Consider the following 22,055-nt stretch of genomic DNA (forward strand, 5'->3'; position numbering starts at 1 on the left):
GAGAGGCAGGATGTGCCTAACGCCACATTTGAACCCAGGACCTCCCATCTTCTAACACTTTCTCAACACCCTCAGTAGCCTATTTCCTCTATCAGGAGGGCTAGAGAGTGGAAAGCACTAAACTCCCAAAGCATTCCTTTATAGAAGGCTGGCATCTGAACTTTCTAGGTTACTTTCCATGTTCTATCAGCATTTCTGTTTGATTTCAACTCTACTACACCATACATTGTGGTACACTTACCCCAGAGGGCAAGAACTGTGTTTCATTTTTGTATTTCTATCCTCAGAGCTTAGGACAGTGCTTGGCACTAAATAAAGGGCTGGAACTTAATAAATGTTTATCAACTATTGACTAGGACTGTCTGTACTCTCCACAGCAGTTCCCTCTGAAAATGCTTTGTCTGTACTTCATCTGAATTCATCTCTGAAATGTCATTTCTAAACATCATGGAAGAACAAGATAACATAGAACTGGGAATGTCCTGATTTCAAAGAAGTGGAAAAGGTAGATCCTTCAAACTTCAAATTGTAGATCTGGGGGCTAGCAAAATTCTAGAAAGCATTATTAAAAGAATAGCTTGTGATTACTTCAACAGGAAGGAATGCTTAAATATGATGACTTATTTTTTTAACCATTCCCCATATCAGAGATAAATCACCATAATAATCACTTTTATTCACATATACTTCAACTTAGGAATAACACTCTTAAAGAATATCCAGACAACAATATTCTAGTGGCAAAGTTACTATTAGCAGCTTTGTACTGTATTCAATTCTTCTATTAATATAGTTTAAGATCACTTTAAACTATAGTCCAGTGCTTTCCATCATGAAGGCATGGGAGTGAACTTGGGTTCTCAAACACAATGGTAAAGGGAGCAAGCTCTGACAATTAGTTATCCCAGCTGAAAAGCTCTAAGAACAGATCTAACAGCCCATGTCTGTTGCTCAAGGACCAGCCTAGCAGTTAGACAGCGAAATCAACAGCTTATCAGAGGATAGTGAATGTTTTAGCCAGGATAATTCTCAAAAACCACCTACTAAAATACAGAGAGACTGGTATATGTGAGTGGAAAGAGTATCAACAATGACAAAATTAAATTCCTGAGGAAAGGCTAGGTAATCACATAACATAGGTAATTCATATTTATTTTGTAATCAATTAAAATGCCTAGGTCTTTTTCACATTAGTTGCTATTAAGCCAAGTCACCTTGATTTTGTCCTACAGGAACTGATTTAAAACCTAAGTGAAAAAATACACTTAGCACTATTAAATTTTATCTTGGTACATTTAGCCCATTCTTTGAGTTTGTCAAGATCTTTTAAAATTCTGATTGTCATCTATCATATTCATTATCACTCAACTCTGTGTCAATTGTAAGTCAGATGAGCAGGCTTTCAATGACAACAATGTCATAACATGATGGGGCAGGTCTATTGCAAGGGGGGCAGTTAAGTGGCTCAGTGGATTGAAAGCTGGGCCCAGAGACAGGAGGTCCTGGGTTCAAATGTGGTTTCAGACACTTCCTAGCTATGTGACTTTTGACAAGTCACTTAGTCCTCATTGCCTAGTCCTTTACTATTCTTCTGCCTTGGAACCAATACACAATACTGATTCTAAGACAGATGGTAAAGGTTATTTTTTTTTAAAGATCTATGACAATCTATAACTAGATTTGTCTACAAGAAAGTTACAAATGGAAAGAATAGACATAGAAATCATGATGAATAGGGTATAACTGTCCTTTTAAGAAATGTAGGGTAATGACTAGGAGCTGTTGTCTACCTCTCTATAATTCAACTTAGCTGTCTAATTCTATAAGTTCTAAACTTCTGTTTCTCAGATGCTAGCTTATCCAGAATTGACTCTGGAAAAAAACTAACTCAGGTTTATTTGTATGGAAACAATTAAAAGCTTATAATGAGAAATCTTTCTAGTAGAGAAGATTAATTGAAGTGTGAAAAATTAAGTTCAGAAGGTTTGCTAATAACTATAAAGACTTATAGATAAGAAAGTGCCTTAGAAACACCTGTTTGGACAGAGCCCTTCCTCCTAAAATTCTGGAGAGACACTGCCTGAAATTTAATGGCAATACACACTTTTTCAATATAGCAAAGTAGTTTTTTCACTTAAAAAATAAATACATCAACATTTAATCAAAATATGTCACACTGTTGTATAAAGACTCTCTTGGCTAGGCAAACTAAACTTTTTTGGGAAAAAGAATTAATCAAGTTATTTCTTGTGTGTATTTACAATTTGAGCCCAGAATGACAATTCCCAGCATCCCATGTTCCTTCTCACATTACGTGCAGACACAGAAAGGATATAAGTTTTGTGTAGCCCCACCTCTCACTCTCTTCTTGTAACCAATGCTGGCTGAAGCATGTAAAGGGTAAATTTCTGGGAAATACCAAAGACTTCTGGGGATTGAAGTCTAGGGTTCAAAATCTCCATTTGTAAAAAAAATCTCCATTTTTGGGAGAGGCAAGAGAACCATTCACATGGTCTTATTTTGGTTAGTTATATTATTATACTTCTATTTCCTTTTTATTCCTTTGCTTCAAGTAATTATTAATAAGCTTTATAAAATATAATACTTGGAATATTGGACATTAATTTAAATGTCATATTTGCTAATATGACAACCTCTTGATTAGTATCTTTCTATCAAACTTCTCTCCCCTTCAATCATCCACGAGGCAATGGAAAGCTCATGGGCAAGATTGGCATCAGAGGGGCAGCACCTGTTTGGGGCAGCACCTGTTTGAGGCACCCAAAGGAAGCAACAGAAAGTATTTGATTAACATGAGATGCAATTCTGTTATAAAAACCAAACCTTCCCTCTACAGGGAGAACAGACTTTTTCACCAGGGCCTCTTCTGCAGAAAGAGGTGAAGCAGAAAGTCGCTTAGAAAACTGGCCTAGGACAGAACACATGATGATAAAGTGTCAGAAATGCTTAAAGTCTCAAAGTAACGCATAAAGATGATAAAATCTCAGAGACCATGAGGGTGAAGAAAGAAGACTCTTAGAAAATGGCTAAAATCTGGACATGACAGTAACTTTTGTAGAAAATACAGGTTAATCTTTAGAACTTATTGGTGGATCTCAATTTACTGGTCAAAGTTTTTCCAGGGTCCCAGTGAGAAACTTGCAACAGAAATAGGAAGAGGAAAAACTTGAAAGATCAGCTGCTTCCTCCCAGAATCAGTTAATAAACAGTAATTCAGCACCTGGCAGGTGCTAAACTCTATCTCACTTACTAGCTAGATGTCCCTAGACTGGTCACTTCACCTCTCTTGGTCCAGTTTCCTTGTCTGTAAAATGGAGTTGATAATAGTGTTCTATTTCACAAAGTTGTAAGAAGAATCAAATAAGATAATATATGTAAAACACTTTGCAAACCTTAGATCATTGCAAGATATTGTTGTTGTTACTGGTAAAATCAGAGGGTTGAAGCCACTGATTTTTTTTCCCAGCACTCAAAATATGATCTTACAATCTTATGCTCTAGATAGCAATCCTCTAACAATATTTTAGTACTAGCATAACTTTCCTGGGCCTTAGCTCTTTCATCCATAAAATAAAATTAGTTGAACTCTAAAAGTTTCAGATATAATGATCTATTAGTTAATAGAAAGGTCCATATCCAAAGGTCCTGGAGTCAGAAAGACCAGAGTTCAATACTGGCCTCAAATTCTAGCTGAGTGACTCCTGAGCAAGTCACTTATTCCTGTTTTGAGTAAACTCAGTTTACTCAGTTGTAAAATGAGCTGGAGAAGTAAATAGCAAACCATTCTAAAATCTTTAGACACTTTAGATACAACTGAAATGACTGAATAACGACAAAATCCTGATTACTTCTGGTAGAAAGCCTTTAGCATTAAAACTCTTTTTGAATACCTCTTGATTTCTGATGATCACACCATATACATTTCTACCTAGTACAAAACTTGAGTCAGAATTTGAGAATGGTGTTAAAAATATGACTAGGGCAAGTTTTTCATCTTGTCAATTGTCATTTTGAAAACATATTTAATGTGAAAGGGAGAGCAAATGAGCAAGTGAGCAAAGAATCAGCTAAGATAAGTTGCCTGCTTACTTTGCTCTCTTCCCTGAAAAACAAAACCAAAACACAACACTTGATTTATAGTTGAAGGACCTTGGTGTTAGGCAAGTCCCTTAAGGTCTTTGGACCCATTTACTTATCTGTAAAAAAAGGTTGGACTGGGTCATTCGCAAGCTTCTTCTAGCTCTAAATCTATGATCCAATGATAATTCTAAGGTTCTGTGTCTGGAAGGTTTTCAACAGTATACTGAAGAAAATAATGAAAAGATAATTACTTTGCAAGGTTGAAGGTTTTAGATAGTATTGAAATGTCTAAGAGGCAATATTCTATTGATAGTTAAAGATATGGAATTGTGTACTGTGTGAGAGAAAGTTTAGAAAAGTAGACTAAAGTATTGGGAGTTTAAAATACTTGTGATAGCAAATGAACTTCCCAATGGAACAGATATTATATACTATAAGAAATCAGACTGAAGGCAGAATCCTAAGAAATTTCTATAGTCTGTGGGGATAAGAGGATCCAATAGAACAGTCAATCAGTCAATAAGTATTTAAGTGCTGAGAAAAGAAAATCATTTCCTACTCTCAAGGAGATCACAATCTAAGGAAGAGACTCCTTGTAAATCACTATGTATAATTCACTTATAAGCAGGATAAAAATGGAGAAAATCAACTGAGGAAAAGCATTTAGAAGTACTAACAAGAATAAAAAAAGGAGTACTGGCAAGAAATTTAAAGAGAATAAGACATACTGAAAGTCAAAATCTGAAGTGTTGAGAGGCTACTATGCAACAATACGGTAGTAAGAGATGCAGAAGTGAACAGGAAATTTAAAAAAAAAACAAAAAAAAAACATAGGGATGGACAGAAAGAGGTTACTCAAGGCTTTGCTGGGAACCAAGACACTTATTTATGCAGTAGCTGCTTTGCAGAGTGAAATCTTTCAACTGCTGTAAAATATTTCTTTTCTAAGCCACTGAAAGCAATGAGATCATGTTCTTGATTAAATGCCAATATTTTTTCTTCTACCTAGACTGCTAGAGTTGAGCAATAATAAAAAAAGAGAAAGGTTGATGATGGGATTTAGAGGAAATGGAGAAAGGACCAAAACAAAGGTAAAAGAAGATAATATTTTAATAAACAAATGTTAGGAAATATGGAAATGACTTATTTAGGGATGAATTTTTAAAGTGAAGTTAGAAATTTAAAAGCCCAGTCATTATGTTCTATGATTAAAGAGTGATAAAAGTGATTTGTATATTTCTTGCAAATCTCTTCCAAGTTTAGCATAAAGTAACTCAACCAACTATTCAGGTAAAACATTTTTTAAAAGCTCTCCTCTCTAATGTTTAATGATTTAGGTTTAACAGATTTAAGCTTAACAAATTTAGGCATAGTCAACCTATAAAAGAAAAAGAATTCTTGGGTGGGGCCCTCACAAAGCTACCTGCTTTAAGTTCATATGTTGTTTTCAAGAGCACAAACTCATATCTTTGTACTCAAAGAACAGCTAAGATATAGAAGAGCCAGTATTTATATAGTGCTTTACTGTTTTAAAAGCAATTAATAAATATTATTGTTTTATCCTTACAACAACCCTAGAAGGCAGATGCTATTGTTATCATCATTTTACAGATAAGGAAACTATGGTAGACTAAGGTCAAGTAATTTTCCCAGGGTCACACAACCAGAAGTGTATGAAGCCAAAAGGGAACTCAGGTCTTCCCAACTCTATCTACTGTTCTAACTAGCTGTCAAAAATACATAAATGATGAAATTTATGAGACTCAAAATATAAAGATTGACAGGAGAAATAAAAAAAGACCTACAAAATAAATGCACCACCTCAAAAAGCAGTTGCCAAAATTCACACATGAAGTATAGAGTAATAATTTCAATTGTAACACAATGCCTTAGCATGAAACTGGTATTCCACAAGGATTATAAATTAGAGTTTACATTTCCATATTACTTTCTTCCTTCCAAAAAGATTTTGAAACAGCCTTATATATATGCAGATAATTCTTAGCCCCTTTTACATATTATGAAGCTTATTTTCCCAAAGACACAGCAGGTCAATTTTAGAGTAAATAACAAAAATCAAAGCCTCCAGAATTCCTAGTTCATCATTCTTTCCCCTAACAAAATGACAGCACATTGCCTTTTGTAAAGTGGGTCAAGATTGAGTCAATCTACATTCCCAAGGATTTAATCTCAGAAACAACAATACTCACCCTGGAAATTAAGGCAGACCATTTTTTAAAAGTTACTCTTCACATATAAGTGAGAGAAATTAACTCCTTATGAGAAGTGATACTTGAAATATGTAAAGCAATAAGCAGCTGAAATAAAATTCTAGACCTAAACAGCAAAAGTTAACTGAAGAGCTGAAATGAACATACAAAGGAAAGCTACACATCCCACCACTCAATAAAACTTTTTTTAATAAAAATGCAAAAAATCCAAACCCAGCATCTCAGTCAGAAAAGATAACTCTGTAGATTCTAACCCACCTCCAATAGCCTTTAGTAAACTAACCTGAATATACTGAAAATTCTTAGATCTCAATACACATCTCCATTTCACTACTTCTTTTTTTCTCCTTTACAGTGGGCACAACCATAGGCACCAATGTTTACTGGACTGAATTGGGTTAAAAGACAACCTGAGCAATATCAACAGAATGTAAAAAGCCACTATCACCTTATAATCATACAATTTCTGAGCCAGAAAGAAATTTCAAGATCATGGAGCCTATCTTTATTTAATCAAAGAAAAGAAAAATGAATCTCAAGAGTAGTTAAGTGACTTAGTTAAAGATCACATAGTGAATTAGTAGCACAATCCAACCTTCCTGACTCTAAGGTTTTGTAAAAATGGAGATTTGAACTCCTGACTTCAATCCCCATAAGTCCTTGCTCTAGTTCCCAGGATGCACCCTAGTCTTACCTGCAACTCTTTAGCAGACTTTGAAATTACTAAAATGCACTCTTACTATGGGGAGGAAACTCAGTGGCTCAGTGAATTGAGAGCCAGGCCTAAAGACAGGAGGCCCTTGGTTAAAATCAGGTCATTTAAACCCCAATGCCTAACCACTACCAATCTGCCTTCTGACAATAGGCATCTAAATGGATAAAACAAAAAATAAAAAAAACAAGGAACTTTAAAGAGACTAGAGGTTATAGTTTTAAGGCATTTCAGACTCCAATGTTTTATAAAATCTCTGTATTCTATTGCTTTTGCTGATTTGTTTTATTTAAGATTTAACTTTGTGATTTTAAGTTCATGTATTACTGCATTCAATATTTTTCTGTTATACTGAATCATTTTAATGTACTGAGTTTTAACTACTGTTAAATTCTGTTGCTTTTCCCCTATAACTATGCTGAACAAACATTATTGAAAGCCATATAAAAACAGCTTTTCTATTTTTAACTTTGTAAATTATCACATAGATGATGATGGATGAACTTCATCAAAAGCTATATACAACTTTAATAAGCCAAGAATTTAATTGTAATTTTAAGGGTTCTTTAGAGATGATTTTTAGATTTTTTCTTAACAATCTCTGTTCATTATTGCCTGCCCCTAGCACGAGGTAAGGCCCATTTTAACAGGTGAAGTGAAATACATTTTATAACCTCCACCTCCCACATTTAAAAAAATGTGAATGGAAGCTGGGCATGTACCCCTAGAAGCCTCCCAAAAGAAAAAAGGCAACATCTCTCATTTATACTCATCAACTCGCTACTTAACTTCCACCAGAATAATATCTAGAATTCTTGATGATATTCTAAACCCACAATAAGTTTACTTTGTTTAAAAATGTTTACCAAGGTTGAAAGATTTGCTACATTTGTAAAAATTGTGACAAAGATCCATCAATTCATAGGCTTTTTAAAAAAGCCATACAGAAACTTATATGAAATATGATAGTATGTTTGTTTGCTATTGTACTTAATTGGGCTATTGAAAATTTTGAGGATATTGATACCACATATTTGTACTACTGTTCAATTAATTTGCTTGTACTCACAGTGGATCATGGCCAGATATGAAGAGGAAATGGATCTCATTTTTGGTGAGAAAGCCTTGCATTCTATATTTTCTTAGCTGACACAGTGTGTCAATGATTATAAGCTACATTTTTGAATTTTTAAAACTATTTTATATTTTTCTTGCAGGTGCAATATACTATTTCAGTTTATTTTTTTCTCTCTTTTTATAATTGAAGCACATGTCACCAGCATTAATATTTTCTTTAACTTTTTTGATTTTGCAGTAATATAAGTTTAAGATACATTTGCTATAATGCTAATGCATGCCCCCCAAAACTTGAGACTATAAAAATGATGCCACTAATTATTTTAAAAAATTATGAGTGTACAAGAATATTCATAGCTACGCTCTTTGTGGTGGCCAAAAACTGGAAAATGAGGGGATGCCCTTCAATTGGGGAATGGCTGAACAAATTGTGGTATATGTTGGTGATGGAATACTATTGTGCTAAAAGGAATAACAAAGTGGAGAAATTCCATGGAGACTGGAACAACCTCCAGGAAGTGATGCAGAGTGAAAGGAGCAGAACCAGGAAAACATTGTACAAAGAGACTGATACACTGTGGTACAATCGAACGTAATGGACTTCTCCATTAGTATCAATGCAATATCCCTGAACAATCTGCAGGGATCTAAAAAACACTATCCACAAGTAGAGGATAAACTGTGGAAGTAAAAACACCAATGAAAAGCAACTGCTTGACTACAGGGGTTGAGGTGATATGACTGAGTTAGAGACTCTAAATGAATACTCTAATGCAAATACCAACAACAAAGAAATGGGTTCGAATCAAGGACATATGTGATACCCAGTGGAATCGCGCGTAGGCTATGGGAGAGATGATGGAAAAGAAAATGATCTTTGTTTCCAATGAATAATAATTGGAAATGACCAAATAAAATAATGTTTGAAATATAAAAAATAAAAATAAAAAAATAAAAAAATTATGGGGCTCTGCTTAATAAGTCTGTTTGATTCCAGGACAAGACATACACAAAAGGGCCATTGCATAGGACCAAAGATAAACCAATCCAGGATGGATTGATAGGCTTCTAAGCCAATACAAAGGTCTTGAACCTGGTGTGAAGACTCAGGGTTGCTATGTTTAACATTTGTTAAGACACAGGCCTACCTTGGGTCCACACTCACTCTGAAAATACAGACGAGTATCACCAAACTGGGCTAGTACTTGGCTCCCATAATCTGGTCCCTTTTCTGTCTTTCATAGTGTGGCACACTTTCTGCAGTCCTGGCTAATGACTGGGTAAATGCCTCATTGCTTAGATCATTTTAATTGGGCCCTGATTCAAGGACCTGTTAGAGATTTATTTTTCCTTTACTTAGAATTTTTACAGATAAGACTTTGATAGTCTATATTTTCATCCAGAAACTATCTTTTTTATTTGGATTTTTCTGATGTCTGTAAACCTTAAAATTTCTCAGACTTATGAATGTTAGGGGTTTCCCCCCATTGGGGAATCTTCTACTTAAAAAAATTCCCTAGCAGATGGTGAGAACTCTACTTGAGTGTGGGGGCTCCTAGCTATGGGAGTGTCCCTGCCCTACCCTACTTAAGACTGCTTTAGGACAGAAAACTGTTTGCTAAACAATGAAAGTACTTTGATCCATGCTTATGGAAGGGACAGGAAGTTCTTTGAGTCATGACTGTTTTAGAATTGATACAATGGGATACTAAGTACCTATAAAGGTGGGGCGACTTGTAAACTACTTAAACCTAAAAGGGTGATAACTTATTCAGAGGTTTTTTCTTAATGAAATTTGTCGACACAGCAGCATTTTTTTCTGACTTACTAAAGAGATTAAAACTACTCAGCTGTGAATTCAAAATGGGCGGTCCTTTAGAAACATCTACAATGATTGGTAGATGTAAGGACTTAGGGTAGGTGACAGAGGAGATTTTGCCCTTAAAAATAAGAGCTCAGAGAAGAGCAAGAGGATCTGGATTTCTGACTCTCATTCTGAAGGAGAGTTCCTTGAGGAGCTCCTCTGAGGGACTCTGTCCCTCTGGGGTAGGAGCTCTGGAGGCTCTTGAGAGAGGCCCTTTGAAACAATCTCTGGCTGGAAGACTCTTTGAGGAAGGAAGCTGGCCTGGTGTCACTAGTATCCATATTTAGTCAGACCTTGTGGTGAGTGTTAAAAAAACTGACTGATTTCTCTTTTAAGACTCAGGTCTAGGCCATATTGGCTTGAGGCCCTTCATACTTATTCCTTTCTTACTCTCTCTCTCTTTCTTTGATTACTCATTGTATTGTTAATTAAAATCTCTATAAAACCCAATTGACTTGGGTAGTTGAATAATTGGGAATATTTCCCTGGTGACCACTTTATATTTGATTTAAAAACCCAAGACACTGTAGTGAAACATATTTCTGAGGTCAAATTTACTCACCCTCTCTTATATCTATCACAATTTATATCTTCCACTATTTTAATCACTACAGTTTAAGACCTCAACCATTTTAAATCTCACAGTTTAGGAAGACAGTGTGGGAGAGACTAGGAATAGATCAACACCTCACACCCTACACCAAGATAAATTCAAAATGGGTGAGTGACTTAAACATAAAGAAGGAAACCATAAGTAAATTGGGTAAACACAGAATAGTATACATGTCAGACCTTTGGGAGGGGAAAGGCTTTAAAACCAAGCAAGATATAGAAAGAATCACAAAATGTAAAATAAATAATTTTGACTACATCAAACTAAAAAGCTTTTGTACAAACAAAACCAATATAACTAAAATCAGAAGGGAAACAACAAATTGGGAAAAAATCTTCATAGAAACCTCTGACAAAGGTTTAATTACTCATATTTATAAAGAGCTAAATCAATTGTACACAAAATCAAGCCATTCTCCAATTGATAAATGGGCAAGGGAAATGGATAGGCAGTTCTCAGATAAAGAAATCAAAACTATTAACAAGCACATGAAGAAGTGTTCTACATCTCTTATAATCAGAGAGATGCAAATCAAAACAACTCTGAGGTATCACCTCACACCTAGCAGATTGGCTAACATAACAGCAAAGGAAAGTAATGAATGCTGGAGGGGATGTGGCAAAGTAGGGACATTAATTCATTGCTGGTGGAGCTGTGAACTGATCCAACCATTCTGGAGGGCAATTTGGAACTATGCCCAAAGGGCGACAAAAGAATATCTACCCTTTGACCCAGCCATAGCACTGCTGGGTCTGTACCCCAAAGAGATAATGGACACAAAGACTTGTACAAAAATATTCATAGCTGCGCTCTTTGTGGTGGCCCAAAACTGGAAAATGAGGGGATGCCCATCAATTGGGGAATGGCTGAACAAACTGTGGTATATGTTGGTGATGGAGTACTATTGCGCTAAAAGGAATAATAAAGTGGAGAAGTTCCATGGAGACTGGAACAACCTCCAGGAAGTGATGCAGAGCGAGAGGAGCAGAACCAGGAGAACATTGTACACAGAGACAAACACACTGTGGTATCATCGAACGTAATGGACTTCTCCATTAGTGGTGGTGTAATGTCCCTGAACAACTTGCAGGGACCCAGGAGAAAAAAACACCATTCATAAGCAAAGGATAAACTATGGGAGTGGAAACACCGAGAAAAAGCAACTGCCTGAATACAAAGATTGAGGGGACATGACAGAGGATAGACTCTAAATGAACACTCTAATGCAAATACTATCAACAAAGCAATGGGTTCAAATCAAGAAAACATCTAATGCCCAGTGGACTTACGCGTCGGCTATGGGGGGTGGGGGGGGGAGGAAAAGAAAATGATCTATGTCTTTAACGAATAATGCTTGGAAATGACCAAATAAAATATATTTAAAAAAAAAAAAATCTCACAGTTTATGGCTCCCACTCTTTTATCTACAACAATTTAAGCCCCTCAACTAATTTAAATCTCACATGTCTTTTTAATTTCTCTTACCAATTGATTCATATACCTCATACCTCAGCCATGCATTCCTAAGTGATCCCAAATTTTTCAATCACCCTTTTAATGGGGAAATGTAAAAATATTATTTTAAATTGCAAAGTTTAAATTCCTTTTGAGAAGAATTTTAGATAAAGAAAGATGATACCTCTAATAATCCAGAAACTGAACTGTTGGAGAAGACACCATGAAGAAGTCTCCAGACCACAAGCTGCACAAGAAGATCAAAAATGAAGTTCGATTGTGATTGATTGAACATTTATTTGTATATATACTTTCATGCCAAAGGGGACTGCCCCCTAACTGGATTTATGTCAATGTGTCCAGCAAATATTGGTTTTGTTATTTTTTTTCCTCTTATCCTCAAATTGTTATAATGTTTAAGTTGATTATGTTTTCATGATCCTTTTTAGGGAAACTTCTTTCCCCAATAATGATCAAAGAGGGAAACGTAAAAATGGAGATTTGAACACCGGACTTCAATCCCCAGAAGTCCTTGCTCTGGTTCCCAAGATGCCCTCTAGTGTTACCTGAGTTCCTACCAGTGCGGGATCAAAATTTCTATTTAAACTGGCTGTAAAGCCTACTGGCTCCCTCTTTCTAATTCCACTTCAGAGCACATGCGGCTCTCTACCTAACAGGCAAGATGTGAGTGGTTGTGAATGGGCTCTCTCGGCCTACACACGTGCTTTCTTATTTTATATTTTCTTTATTTCTTAATCTTAAATAAACCTCTAAAAAATAATACTTCTAGCAGAAAAACTAATTTTAACTGCTACAGTTAATACTCTTCATACTCATGCAATTCATATAGAAAAAAAAATCTTGGCTGTTTTCATTATTCATTTGGTCAATGAGTGAGGAACTTTCCCCCCTTTCCCCCTTCCCCCCTCCAAAACTAGGGAGGAGGGGGGGAGGGGGCACCAAACTTCAGAATAAAAAGAAAGTTAAGATTAAGTTTGAATTGACAGATTTATTTTACCTGGTGTTTGGCAAGTTATCTTAATGCAAAGATATTGTTCTGATTATACCAGTAGTTTCCTGAGAAGAATTTATGGTCTGTACTATCTATTGCATTTAAAACCAAGTAACAAAAAAGGTTAACTTCTGATAAAATGATCAAAATTTCAAAGAAAAGTGTTATTATACAATTACTTATATTGATAATCTCAGGTAAAAGGAATTCTAGTTGAAAAGAAAAACAACAGTTGAAAATATTTAATTATTCAGTTTCAAAGTCATTGTTTCCAATCTATATCAATATTCTCTCAACCTCCCCCACAACCAATACTTACATGCTATTAACCCTCTAACTTAAGGAACATAAAAAATTATTTCAATTCCATAACATATAATTAAAGTTTTATGCCACTGACATTAATTTTGGGTGTTTAAGGTTTCAACTTCTTTTGCTTAAATAAAAACCTCTTTAAATTTCTTTTGCCTGTATATGACTCAATAAATTATTTTTCTCTTATGAGTCAGGAAGCCTTTGATAGAAAAAAGGGTCCTCAGTTTTACTAGAAAGAAAGCTTAAATATACAATGGAGGAGATTTAACAGCAATCTGTTTTTATGATATTAAGAATCTCATTTTCTCTGTGCCAACGACAAGTGGATCTGTGAAGCCATAGTTTGTCTCACTTGACATGAAATAATTTTTTTTAGTTCAGCTTTTCTAATATATTCTTGGGAACCACTTCACTTTCCTTCATTTCTCACTTGTATAATTAGATGGTTGAAGTACTGTTCATTCATTCCAACCACAACTAGAAAAGTAGATGAAAGTTTCCTGAAGAAAAAAAAATTTCTTGATAGCAAGTCAATTTTACTATTAAAATTCCCATATCAACTCCAAAGAGTCCTCAAATACTCTTTTAAAAGATATTGGTAATAAATATACTGCTGATAAAGGAACTGGTTTGGCACACAAAGAGAAATTCTGAATACAACTGAATGATATGTATAAAAACAAGATGAGCAATTTTCCCCTTAAGGGAAACTCATCTAATGATTATAACAGCCAGTATAATTAAAAAAAAAAAAAAGGTTAATCAGTAGTCTACAGAACTTAAATTTATGTCTTAACTTCAAAATGTGGTCACTAAGCAAGGATTATTTGCTTTGAACAGTAAAGAAGAAAAACTCAATGGCTAGTAGTATACATACTAATGATCTGTCATAATTGACTCTAATTTTCCATCCTTTTGAGTGCCGTGAGAATTTATTAAAAGTATTTCCTCTATAGCAGGGTCCACAAACATGGTTTAAAAAATTAACTTTATTTAAATGCAATTAGTTTCCTTGTAATCATATGCATTTTGTTTTATTAATTTAGAAACATTCTTCTGAGAATGGGTTCACTGACTTTATCAGACTGCCAAAAGAGTCCATACAATAATAGGGTTATGAATTTCATATTTCTGTACCATAAAAAAATGGAGAAGGTTAAATTTCTATCTTCAAGGAGTTTTAATTCTAAAAGAACTGGCTTTAGAGTCAAGAAGTGTCATTTTAAGAATAAAAAAGAAGTTTTAATCTCCCTTCGCTTTAAAATCATCTTTACATTTTTGTCATTTATATTTGACAAACATCATTTGACACAAACATTTCCAAATAAAGAAGAAAAAAGTACTGCACATAATTCTATAAATCTCTATTATAAATATCTTGATTTAAGAAGCACAATAAATTTGATGTAAAAATTATAAACTGTCCGATTTATGTTTCTCTTACTAAATCATATTTATATTTTGTAATGTATTTTAAAATGTTTTATATATTTTCAAAAATGCTTCAATGGAACTTTCTTTTGTACTTAACATTACTACCATTACTTTAACACCTCTCAAAAATTTTTATAAATAAGTCACAAAAACCAATTCCATACAATGGTCATGTCTCATTCTGTAGCTCAGTTCTGTCAGAAGGTAAATAGCATACTTCATATCAGTTCTCTTGAATTAGGTTCACACTATTAATCAGTAGTAAGTCTTTCAAAGCTGATTTTCTTTACACTGCTATAAGCCAATGAATAAATAGTGCTTCTGGTTCTTTTCATTTCAATCTGCATCAGTTAATAATTTTTTCCATGTGTTTCTAATTCTATTTTCATCATTTCATAGAAATAAATATTTCCATTATGTTAACATACAGTTTGTTCAACCACTTCCCATTAATGAACATCCTCTTATTTCACTGTGCTTTTTGAAAAAATAAGAATTACTGCTATGAACATTTTATACATATAAATCTTATGAGCTAATTAGTAGATACACATAAATTAAAGCTGAATTGCTCTTGAAAATGGTTAAACCTTTTCACAGCTTCACAAATAGGGTATCAATATGACCATCCTCTCATGACCCCTCCAAAAATGCTCATTTTTCTTTGTTGTCATCTTTGCAAATTGGATGAATATGAGATGGAACACTTTTATTTTTTTTTAATTTGGAAAATTTTATTTGATTAATTTAGAATATTTTTCCGTGGTTACAAGATTCATGTTATTTCCTTCTCCCTATCCCCCTTCCTATAGCCAATGTGTAATTCCTCTGGGTTTTTCATGTGTCATTGATCAAGACCTACTTCCATATTATTGATATTTGTACCAAGGTGATCATTTAGAGTCTACATTCCCAATCATATACCCATTGACCCATGTGATCAAGCAGTTGTTTTTCTTCTTTGTTTTTACTCCCACAGTTCTTTCTCTGGATGTGGATAGTGTTCTTTCTCATAAGTCCCTCAGAATTGTCCTGGATCATTGCATTGCTGCTAGTAGAGAAGTCCACTACATTCAATTATGACACAGTGTATCAGTCTCTGTGTATAATGTTCTCCTAGTTCTGCTCCTTTCACTCTGCATCAATTACTGGAGGTCATTCAAGTTCACATGGAATTCCTCCAGTTTATTATTCCTTTGAGCACAATAGTATTCCATCACCGACATATAACACAATATATTCAGCCATTCCCCAATCAAAGGGCATCCCCTCATTTTCCAATTTTTTGCCACCACAAAGAGTGTGGCTATAAATATTTTTGTACAAACCTTTTTCCTTACTATCTCTTTGGGGTATAAACCCAGCAGTGGCATGGCTGGATCAATAGGCAGACAGTCATTTAGCGCCCTTTGGGCATAGTTCCAAATTGCCATCCAGAATGGCTGGATCAATTCATAATTAAGGTGAAACACTTATTAATGATTTAAAGCACACCTCATTTTTAAAATGGAACCCCCCCCAAAAAAAAACAACAAAACAACCAAAGTGTGCAGTTTGATCACCAATATTATTTTTTAGTTTCCCTCCAAGTGATCTCTATTTAAAAACATGAATTTATTTTCAAAGACTATTTCTTAATGCTAAGAGTCCTTAAAAGAATGTACCAAAGGCAATTTTGGAAAAGGAAAAATCCAAATAATAGATTGAATAATAGCAGAACCCTAAAATAAGTATATATAGATTTCCAAGGTGGCTATTTTGAAAATGGGAAATACTGATTTGAAAATGTAATTTGAGAATATTTGCTTAAAAAACAAAAATAAAATAAATAATATTCAGTCTTCATTACTTCATAGTTTCATAACACCTTTTTCATACTCCTTCTATTATATCTATAACAGTGATAGGGATATAGTAGTTGTTCAACCAATAATGCTGAATTGTGATATTATATTATATTAAACAGTGTCGTCTAAAGCATCAGTAAGTATTTATGGAGCACCCACTATTTGTATACTTTGTTGCAAGTCATCACTGGAGAAGCATTTGAACATTTACAGGAATAGTTTTAAAATTATAAATCATGGAGACTATAAGACCTGGAACACAAGTTTAAATACTTTAAATCTAAGTAGTAATATTTACATAAGAATAAAACCAAACCAAACATGATTATATAAAATGCAAGTGGAGTGATACTGTAGGAAGGATATTGACAATGCTTTACTTGAATGCAAATAAAAACAGCAAATATGGTACACTTCGTTTAACTATGGAAGAATTATTATAACACATTATAGAATATAGAAAAAAATTAATTTGATAAAGCATGGGCTCATAAACGTAAGGCCATGCCAGACAATTTTGTTGAAGTTCTTTGATACATGTCCAAATGTTAAAGCTTAAGAAGAAGAGAAAAGTGGATATAAGTAATCATAATTTCAAAAAGGCATTTGATTCAACACTGATTACTTATTTATTATTTATGTTTTAATAAAATAGCTTCTGAGGGCAGTGGTATTGAAAAAGTTTTTGAAATATGACTGAAGGATACTTAAGTAGGAATTTCTTTTCAAGTAAAAGATCAACTCGGTACAGTTTAAGTGCATTATTAATATATTGCTTTAAGGGGAGTTATTTTATCAGACCTTGATAAAAGAATCAGACAGAAAATGCAATTTTTGAAAAGTTTGGTTCCATGTGCAAACAATTCAAGTCATATAACATCTATACTCAGAAAACGAAAAAGAAAACAGAAAACTCCAGGAATGAAAAGACATGAGAAGTCGAAAACTTTTAAGGGCAGAATGGAACAAAAATTTAACTAGTTAGATTTAGTCAATCAACCCCATTTTCCATGGGGGAAAATAATTAGGCAAGTGTTATTTAATATTAGAATTATCATTGATTTCCATCCCTGGGGTAAAGTTCTGTGAAGTACAGAGAACTAGTGAGATGTGGTTAGGTCCTCTCTATAGCTTTTCCAACAAATAGTTACAACTAAAATTAGAACTTTAAATGATAGAATAAAGTTTTCAGACTTGGTGGCAAACCTGTTGAGATCTTTTTTTTTTTTAATAGGAAGGACTGCATATCAGGGACAGAATAGTATTCAGAAAGAAATCTAATTGGCAACGCAAAGATACAAATTTCATTTTCAACCCTTCTACTTAGTAGCTGCATATTCCTTGGTAAAACATTTTATTTTTTTTTTATCTCAGTTTGCTCATCTATAAAACAAAACTAGGAGATTTAAGACTTGCTTTCAAATCCTACCACAAGCATTAACTAGTTGTGTGACCCTGGACAAGTCATGTAAACTCTCTGAGCGCCAGGAAATGGCCTATAAACTGCAGTCAGGTTACAATTTGGTTAGGAGAGGACGTTCTCTTATAAAAAAAATAATAGATTCTTGAGGTATGGACATACATAGTCACAAGCAAAAAAGGAATTATAACTGTACTACTCACTCACAAGGTTTTTTTGAAAATTAAATGAGGGCACATATAAATATATACATATATTCATGTTATACTGTTTTACTCTATACAAATGGAAGCTGTTTTATGAATGTGAACAACTGATAATATGCCACAAGATCTTAAAGAGATTCAACTTTCTGAAGAAGAGTTGTAAAAAAAAAAACATGGAAAAAAAGGAAAAAAAACCCAGAACAATCTCAGGAGCAATTATTTTGACATGCTACTACTTTCCTATTGCTTATCAAAGAAATCTTTTAAAAATCTTACTTTTTATTTTCAAGTTTAACACCAAAAGTTAAAAAATTCCTATATGCCCAGAACACAAGAGAAATAAATTGCAAACTGCACCGCCAGAAATCCACATATGCTTTTTTGTTAATTGTTTTATGTTTTTCAATTACATGTAGAACAATTTTTTTAAATTGTTATTCTGATATTTTGTAATTGATATTCTCTCCCTCTTCCCCCCCCCAGGTAATAAATGGTCTATGATAGGTTATATAAGTGCTTTCATTCAATATATATTTCCATATTTCCCATGTTATGACATGCCCCATGTGAGAGAAGACATATCACACAAATGAAAAAAAAAACTCATAAAGGAAATAAAGTGAAAAAAAATGTGCTCTGATCTGCAATCAGATTCCAATAGTTTGTTCTTTGGCTTGCAATTGCATTTTTTTAATCATGAGTCCTTTGAGGACTAGTATATGTTGTTCTTCTGGTTCTGCTCACTTCATTTTATAACTTCATAAAACTCTTCTCTGATTTTTCTGAACTCTATCCTGTTCATCATTTTTTATGGCACAATAATATTTCATTACCATCATATATCAAAACGTGGCTATTTATTCCCCAAGTGATGGGACACACCCTCAGTTTCTAGTTCTTTGTTATAAGAAAGAGAGCTGCTAAAATTATTTTGTGCAACTTATGTCCTTGTACCCCATCTCTGATCTCTTTGGGGAAATAGTCCCAGTAGTAGTGTTGCTGGGTTATACAATTTTAAACACCTATTACTTTCAAAGTTATACTGTATGTTTGTCCTTCTCAACTTCCTTCTGTTCTCTTCATTACATTAAAAAAAACACTTCAAGGATTTCCCTTTTTTGAGTATCACTATTGCTATTGCTACCTTGTCTAACACCAATCATTAAAAACTCGTGTGAAAAGTAAGCATATCCAAAAGCAAAATAAAAGCACACAGTGGCCATATCCAAAAATGTATGTCTTTTTCAGGACCTTGAGGATATTACCCCTCTTTCAGGAAGTGGAAAATATGCTTTATCATAGTTTCTCTAGATACTAAGTTCTTCAGGGGCTGGTGACACTGCCTACGATTCTTTAAAATTACACATTTTTCTTCTCAATGCTTTTGTCTGTTCATGGAATCATTCTCATTCTGCCTGCTTCATTCTGATAATATTACTTGTGATTCTTAGAAATTGTCTTTTATCATTTTTTATGATGCTGTAATATTCAAAGACATTAATATACCACAATTTGTCCTACCATTCCCCAAGTGATTCAGACCCACTTGGATTCTAGTTCTCCCTCCCTTTTTAGTTTTCCCTTCAAGATCAGAAATTTTGTTTTACTTACATCTATTCACTTCCTTAGACTGCTATTGCTCTTAAAACCTCTTTCACATGCTCAATTCCCTACTCAATCAGATGTATTTCTATACCAAAATGATTGTGTACAAGTGTGTTTTGAACACTCCTCTATATTTCAGATGAATGAGGATTATTTGATACCTGTTCCACCTGTTTCCTTCTTCATGTGTATATATTCTTATACAGATCAATTAACAAAAATAACAAGTTTCATTTAGACACCTAAATCTTGTTTCTAAAATTAACTTACCCTAAACAGTTGAGTATAAATCTAGGAGGGTTTGAGAGAATGGGTGAGAAGTGGATCTGAAATGATATGGTGGAGTTTGTGGCATTCTGATAAAAAACCAGAGCTGAGTGGAAACTGAAATGCAGACTCAAGAGTAACTTTAAGAGACAAATTTATATAAAATTTATATGATGATGCTAGTATCACTTTCTAAGAGGAAAAGAAGAAATAGGTATTCCTTCAGAAACTTAATATCTTTCAAAGGATGTTGCTTTTATGCTGCTTATCTCTTGTATGTACAGTTATTTATATGTTACCTCCCCATTATAATGAAAGCTTTTAGAGCAGGGACCATTTGTTTTCATGCCAAGCCCTTAAAGCAATGCCTAATATACAAAAAATACTTTATAAATAATTTCTTAATTACTGATTTTATAGATTAATGTATTCTTTTTACTCTTTCTTTGCATTTCCCTCTTAAAATTCTGTACAGAATTTCATCCCATGGTCTTCTGTTTTGTTTTGAATAATTTTCCTTGTCATCTTTTGAAAGATATTAAGGTCCATAATGGATGCTTATTTCTTCTCTCTCTCTCTCTCTCTTTCTCTCTCTCTCTCTCTCTCTCTCTCAGAATGTGATACTACCATAATCACATAATATTCAAATAAATTTATCTTTTTAAAGTTACTCTTGAGTCAGCATTTCAGCTTCAACTCAGCTCTGGTTTTTCATCAAAATTCCAGAAACTCCACAATCCCATTGAAGTTCCATGCATTTAACACCCACTCTCAAAATCTCGATTTATACTGAATTTTACAAGGGAAGGTATTCTTGCTGGTAAACCAAGGATGTGTAAACTAAATCCTTTGGATTCTGGAATATTGTAAGTGTATTCAAAGATATACTTGCATTCATAATAGAAACTGTAAGACCGTATGTGATTCTGAGATCCCTTAGCACTTGAATTCTTTGTTCTTGGATACATAAAGTATTTATTCTTTAGAGTAAGATCTAGACTTTGGCTGACATTCACTGAGCTTTTCCTTATAGTATTTGTTTAGATAGTAGACTTTTTTTATCTTCACTTTATTTCTTTGTGATTTCTTAATACTACAGTGTATAGGTTGGTTTTTATTTCTTTAATCATGATTTTCAGGGAGTACAAGGATGTATAAATAATCTCTCAACCTATTTTTAAATCAGTTGTTTTTGAAAACATACATCTTCCATTTTCTTCCATTTTTTTCAATCTTTTGTTTTAAAAAACTAAACTACAATTAATAGTGGGAATAATGAATTTCATAAAAGCAACCATATTATAAGAAGCTGGTACTTTGAAAAAAACAAATAAAATAGACAAAGTACTGGCCAATCTAATTAAAAAAAGGAGAGAAGAAAAGCAAATTAACAGTATCATAGATGAAAAGGGGGACCTTACCTCCAATGAAGAGGAAATTAAGGCAATCATTAAAAACTTCTTTGCCCAACTATATGGCAATAAATATGCCAATCTAGGCAATATTGATGAATATTTACAAAAATATAAATTGCCTAGACTAACAGAAGAAGAAATAGAATTCTTAAATAATCCCATATCAGAAAAAGAAATCCAACAAGCCATCAAAGAACTCCCTAAGAAAAAAATCCCCAGGGCGTGATGGATTCACAAGTGAATTCTATCAAACATTCAAAGAACAGCTAATCCCAATACTATACAAACTATTTGACATAATAAGCAAAGAGGGAATTCTACCAAATTCCATTTATGACACAAACATGGTACTGATCCCAAAGCCAGGCAGGTCAAAAACAGAGAAAGAAAACTACAGACCAATCTCCCTAATGAACATAAATGCAAAAATCTTAAACAGGATACAAACAAAAAAGACTTCAGCAAGTGATCAGGAGGGCCA

General features: G+C 33.7%; 1 protein-coding gene across 13 annotated transcripts in view; it reads right to left on the reverse strand.

Annotated features, from left to right (window-relative positions):
* HMBOX1 (homeobox containing 1) overlaps positions 1-22,055 on the reverse strand; it is a 276,942-nt gene that overhangs the window by 178,025 nt on the left and 76,862 nt on the right. For 2 of the 13 annotated variants that reach the window (XM_056813721.1, XM_056813720.1), the window contains one exon: positions 12,238-12,300. The exons of the other annotated variants lie outside the window; for them this stretch is intronic. The gene's annotated coding sequence lies outside the window, so the exon portion shown is untranslated. The remainder of the gene's footprint in view (positions 1-12,237; positions 12,301-22,055) is intronic. 13 annotated transcript variants of the gene reach the window in all.

The sequence above is a fragment of the Monodelphis domestica genome, chromosome 1, assembly GCF_027887165.1.
Source record: "Monodelphis domestica isolate mMonDom1 chromosome 1, mMonDom1.pri, whole genome shotgun sequence".
NCBI lineage: Eukaryota > Metazoa > Chordata > Mammalia > Didelphimorphia > Didelphidae > Monodelphis > Monodelphis domestica.